A 6,646-nucleotide genomic window follows, 5' to 3' on the forward strand; every position below is an offset into this window, starting at 1 on the left:
TACACGAGCCTCATGGTGTCCTTTCAAAAATACCAGCATCGTATTGTATATTTGCAAGTTGCCAAGAAAGTGCATTTTAAAAGTTCTCATCACAAGAAAAATTCTGTGACTGTGCATGGTGATGGATGGTAATTATGTGGTATCTCTGAAACTAATACAATGGATGTTGATTTTTTAAAAATGACCAGCTCCAGCCCCACAGTGCTTCCTCTCCAGAGGTGTTTGGTTGTTGGTTGTGTTTACTAGATCACCAGTTTATTATGAAAGTATAGAATACAGGAACAGGCTGATAGTATGGGGAAAGGGCAGAGAGTTTCCATGCTCTCTCCCTCCATTCTCCATGTGCTCACCACCCAGGATATCAGCACACATGTAAACCTCTCCAGAGGTTCTTAGCCCAAGATCCTCAGATGCTAGCACTAGCCAAGTGGCATTTTCTATTCAGAAAGCTGGGTCCCAATTCCATGGAGTCTTTTCTCCAAGCTTCTACATTGTGATATAATTCCAGCCTCTTCCTTTTGCTTCCCAACCTGCTACTATCTCTGAGTTACCTCAGCACTCACTTTTTGCTTTTTCAATCCTCCAATACCTGCTTAATTTCCTATATTAAATCCTTTCTATTAAAATAGCTGGTAAGGTTTCTGTTCCCCTAACTGGATCCTGACAGATACATATTATTAACAGACATACAGAAATGGGATGGTGGAGTTGGTTTGGTCACATTCTTGGCCTCAAATATAGTGTTGATCTCCTTGTCAATGAAGAATGGATGTTAGTAACCTATGGCATGCAGTAATATCAAAACTAATCAAAGCATCACTTGTGGTAGGTTGTGAGGAAGTGCCTGGTGAAGGAAGTAACCTAGGAACCAAGCGGCTGCTACATTTAACCATGGTGGTAGCAACGATGGACTATGAGGACTGTGGGATTAGGGTGGCCCCATTTGAGTGCACCAGAATAGTTAAAAAAGAAGATTAACAAGCTCAAGGCTTTAAACTCTCAGCTCAATAATGGTCAGGAAACCAAAGAGTCTCCATAGTGGCCCTAAAAGAATGTCTTTTTTTTTTTTTTTTTTTCTAGTACCTGCAGGGCTGACCTCACTGAAAATAAAACACACAACTCAAATATGCATGTTACATAATAACAACAAAAGTTTAATTTGAAGCCTCATCAAGTATGTAATATGCAAGTTTGGAGGCTAATTGTGGATCCTGAGACTTAGAAGGAGGAAACTCAGATGAAGTTGATAATCTTGAGCCACTGAGTCATTCTGGGCCATTGTTGTTAGCAGAAGCAACTGTGTCCTCTTACTCTTTTTGAAGATACTATGATAGCCTCAACTGAGACAGCAGAAGATGCCTAGTTTCCTCAAGATTCATGCTAACCACCCCTGGTTGCCTCTGACATAACAGATCAGATTTCAGCATACTCTAGGGAAATAGTACAAGGTTCTGACACAGGAGAAAAGATCTTACAGTCTCTGTGAGCAAGGAAATCTCTCGCTTCCATTTTAAAATTTGATTTTTATTGCAGTGACATGATGTACAAGAAAAACATCCAATTTCCCCGTTGCAGTTGTTGCTCAAGAATATTTAGCATCAAAATTTGACAAATATTTGGTGACTAAACCAACTGTGTGAGCCTTTTGTCATTAAGGTGAGCAATTCATTCATTCATTTTATACAAAATTTGACCCTTTGTAGGATATTGGTAGGATATTTCTTATTCGATGACTAAAAATAATAATAATTTACAAAGCAGTGGTTCTCAAAGCATAGCAGCTTGTTAGAAATGTGAATTCTTGCGGGCGCCTGGATGGCTCAGTTGGTTAGGCAACTGACTCTTGATCTCAACTCAGTGTTTTTTTTTTTAATTTTAATTTTAATTTTAATTCTAATTCTTTCTTTCTTTCTTTCTTTCTTTCTTTCTTTCTTTCATTCGTTCGTTCGTTCAGAGGATGCACAAGCAGGGGAGAGGAGCAGAGGGAGAGGGAGAGGAAGAGAATCTCGAGTGGGCTCCATGCACAGTGCAGAGCTCGACTTGGGGTTCTATCCCACAAGCATGAGTTCATGACCTGAGCCGAAATCAAGAGTCAGATGCTTAAGTGTTCGAGTCACCCAGATGCCCCTCCTCAGGACCCCATCTTCTTGAAAATGTCTGTGTCCGTTATTATCTGAGCACCTGGGGCATGTTCTCACAGACAATATTATAAACCTAAGCTGTCCCCCTTTGGGTTCCCCTCACTCTGCCTCTCTGTCTCCACCTGCAGCAGACCTGGGATTGAATGAACCAGAGACAAAGTGACTTTCCTTAAGATGCAGTTACAACAACAAAGGAAAGCTAATGAACTAAGATTAAATACGTCAAAGAAACAACTAAGGTTAGTGAATCTGCCATTTAGCAAATTAGTTTTTTTCAAGATCTACCCAGATCCATGACTCTAGGTAAACAGAGGTAGATCATTGGCATCTATGACTGTCGAAACATTAAAAGTTAATCTCGGTCTTTCACTAATTGTTCAAATATGGCTTTTTAGCACATTAAAATGTATCTTTTGGGGCGCCTGGGTGACCCAGTTGGTTAAGCATCCAACTCTTGGTCTCAGCTCAGGTCTTGATCTCAGGGTTGTGAGTTCAAGCCCCACATTGGGCTTCACCCTGGGGGTGGAGCCTGCTTTTTTTAAAAAAAGAATCTTTTGATAAAAGCACTCTTTTGGTTTGGCTAACTCTTTCCACCTAAACTTTTTTCAGCCACATCTAGAGAACAGACCCACCTCCTTCTGAAGCAGTCATGACACTGACCTTGCAGGAAATTCCAGGCATCGTTTTATTTGCTCGTTTGATTGTGGCTTATAATTTTATAGAAATGGAATCACATTCATTTTATAGAAAGCTTATTTATAGAAATGGAATCACATTAATCTTTGGATCACTTTTTATGTAACAGCTCATATAATCTTTCCCAAATCCGTACAATTTATTTTTAATATTCTGACAAAAATGACTGCTTGATACAACTACAGCTAGAAATTTCTCAAACAAGATATATCAAGATATGAAATAGAGATTGAGGATTAAGCTCATTTTTGGCCACAATAATAAAATCCATAACCTGAATAAGAATCCAGGTTAAAAAAAATATATAAACTCTGGTAGAGGCACTGTTGTGGCAAGAGTGTCAGAAAACAGACAACTTTAAATTGTGAGACCATAACTCAGTACAACGTCTATTTTTGGAGCAGAGTGATTTGGCAATTTCTATTAAAATATTAAATGCACATACAATTGAATTCAAGAAGATGCAAATATTTTCTTCTAGAAATGTTACCTACATCTATAGGTCACACAAAAGAGTGTCTTAGCAGAATAGACAATGAATGTCTGCACTGTCAGTGCAGAGCCTGCTTGGGATTCTCTCTCTCCCTCTCTCTCTGCCCCTCCTCACCCCCCCAAAAAAGAGCAAACAGGTCTATAAGGAGAGGTATGGGATAATCTCTAAGATGTGTTGTATACTGTTGTATAGTATATTTGCCATGCTACCGTTTGCAAGGGGAAAGAGGTATATGCTTGTCATTGAATGTATGTACTTAAAATACCACTGAGAGGATACACGATAAATTGGGAAAGAGAACTGGCTGGGCATTCTAGTTATCTAGTGCTATATAACAGACCACCCTCAACCTTTGTGGCTTGAAACACAATTCAGTAGGCTGACTGAGCCACAATTGGGCAGTCTGCTAGGAATGCAGCCATCTGTCATCCCAAGACTTAGAGACTGAGCTCGACTAACAAGATGGTTCATTGATACGGCTCAGTGAGGTTGTTTACCAGAGCTCCTACCTGTGGTCTTTCTGTGTGGCTTCACCCAGCACGGTGCCTAGCTCTCAAGAAGGGGTGTCCTATGAGTGAGCATTCCATGGGTCCCAGACGGAAGCTGGGATCTTATGACCTAGCTTGGAAGTCCCAGAATATCACTTTCATTTCATTCTGTTGCTCAAACAGACCCCTAAGCCAAGCAAGATACAAAAGGAATAGAATTAGATTCTTCCTCTCTGTGGGAGGAGTGTCAAGATGACAGTGCATGTGGAATAGGAGATAGTATCGCCATCCTCTGGAAATACAATCTTCCATAGACAGATACTGACTTTTTTACCATCTAGTCTGTGATACTGCTTGAACTTCTGTCCACACGGCCATCCAAGTGTGTTTCAAGATTTTAGATCAACAGCATTTGTAGTCACTTATGGTTGGTCAGTAACTTCATCCTTCTTTACAGACAAGTTCTCCAGGGGCTCATGGGGGCGACACTGTCATAGTGCTCAGTAATATCACGTTCTGAATTGTCCTGAGTTTCTTGCATATTTTCACTGCTTGTCAGGCTTACCCATCAGACTTCCTGTCTTTAACCACCAACCCACATTCTCAGTTAAAAATTGTAATTTTGAAATGATTATAGTTCAAAGAGATCAATGAAAAGTGACACTGAAACCGCAAAAACAGAGTTATCAGCGAACTCTTGTGGGAAGTGAAACTAAGCATGGTCATGCATTTGTTAACAAAGCATTTGATTTGAGCGCATTGCAGTGGGGAAGAAACTGCTTTGTGGAAGCCTCTGTGTGTGCGCGCGGGCATGCGCGCGCGCGTGTGTGTGATATTAAATGCCTGGAACCTCACCCCTGAAAGATGACTCTGCACTTAAATAAATGTCAGATGTCTATAAATCAGTTAGAAGTGGGTATCTGAAGGAAATCTCAATATTAAGAATTATCTACCAGCTAACTTGTTTTATTTACTTGAATTCTGTCTGTGACCACAGACGGTTTATATTCCTCTTTTACAATTAAAAAAAAAAAAAAAAAACACCACGGTGGCTGAATCATAGCTATATAGTAGTCATGCAGAAAATCAAAATTGTCCCTGTGTATTTTGCTCTAAGAATCGCAAAATATTTGGGGGCGGGGGCCGGGATCACTGAGCACTCATCCCAGCCTCTTGCTTGAGTTTCCTAATACCCATGCGAAGGGCAGTGCCTCGGTTTTACAGATGATTAATCTCAGCCACCGGAAAGAGTGTTATCTGACCAACCAGCAGTGCAGGAGGGCAATCTGTTTTCCTAAACTGTTTTTAAACCGCTCTCCCATGAAGGGCGCGCGCCTGCTTACGAGTGACCCCTCTGTGTTCCTGCGCGGGGGTGTGTCCGCCAAGGGTCACTGGGTTCATAGGATGGTCTGACCACCCTTACATTTCCTTTTTCGGCCGAACTGAATGTTATCTTGATGGTGCTAGAATGTAGGTCCCAGCCACTGACATTTTCAGCAGGCAGTAAGGTGGGTCGCCCCCCCACCCCCCGCCCCAGGGGGCGGTGCTCTTGGCCTGAGGATCTTCTGAATGGGGTAGGTCTGCACCGGGAAGTAGCTCCCTTTCCAAATTCGGAAATTCAGGTACTTGTGTTTACAGCCATAGGAATATGTTCTGGGCTTTTAGGGAGCCCTGTGATTAGATTACACTCACCTGGATAATCCCTTTTTGCAGCCAACTATGTCATATAACATAATATGGCATAGGAATGAATGATATCCCATTCACAGGTTCAGGGGGATAAAGGGTATGGAATCTCTTGAGAGAGGCAGGTAGGGCGTTTTTAGAATCCTGCCTACCACATTCTGGTTTTGCTGCTGGGAGTCAAGAGCGTGTTTAGGAACAAGTGATCAGACAAGAATGACCCTACGAGGGATATGTTTGTCTAGGCTTAAACCGCATTGATTGCTAAGTAGGTTTAGGTAACAATTGCAGTGGGTCTTATGGTCCTTAATGTGTACAATTTACTCTCATGCCGTGGTTCTCAAAGTGTGGGTGCAGGACCAGCAGCATCTGGGACCTTGTCAGAAATGCACATTTGGGGTCCCACCCCAGACCTACTGAATTTGATGCTCTGGGGCTGTGGTCCCGAGATCTGTGTTGTAACTAGGTGCTTCCGGTGCAACTCAGCTGAGAACTACTTTTCTAAAGTAAGTCCTAGTTTCTTTTTTCTGTTTCTTTCTCTCTCTCTCCTTCCTTCCTTTCATCCTTCCTTCCTTCTTTCCTTCCTTTCTTGCCTTCCTTTCTTCCTTCCTTTGTTCCTTTTCATTTCTGTGTGTGTGTGTATGGGTGTGTGTAATTCAGGCCATCTCTAAGGTGACTCCCACTTCCAAAAATATATGATTCTGTGAATATTATTAAAATGATTACACTGTAGAAACCAAAAGACACATGTGTGCATCATCTGTGTGTGTGTGTATCATCTGTGTGTGTGTGTGTGTGTGTGTGTGTGTGAGCTTACATATGCACAGTGGCTAAGAGCATGGGGTCTAGAGGTTTTTCCGCAATCAAATCCTGGCTCCACTAATTACTAGCTGTATAGCTGGGTCGGCTGCTTAGATTCTCAGAGGCTCAGTTTCCTCATTTATAAAAGAGGCTACTAACAGTACCTACTGCAGAAGGGAGTGAGGATCTAGTGAGATGACACCGAAAGAGCACATAGCCTAGGAAGTTCAGTGACTGTCAGCTGTAATTATTTTATTTTGCTATGTTTATTTAAGTGTCCCCCTTGGGTTCTTGAGGAGCTGGGTCCACAGTGGGGCTGGAGCACCAGGCCCATGTCAGGAGGC

Source organism: Crocuta crocuta, unplaced genomic scaffold (assembly GCF_008692635.1).
Source record: "Crocuta crocuta isolate KB4526 unplaced genomic scaffold, BGI_CrCroc_1.0 scaffold162, whole genome shotgun sequence".
Taxonomy (NCBI): Eukaryota; Metazoa; Chordata; class Mammalia; order Carnivora; family Hyaenidae; genus Crocuta; species Crocuta crocuta.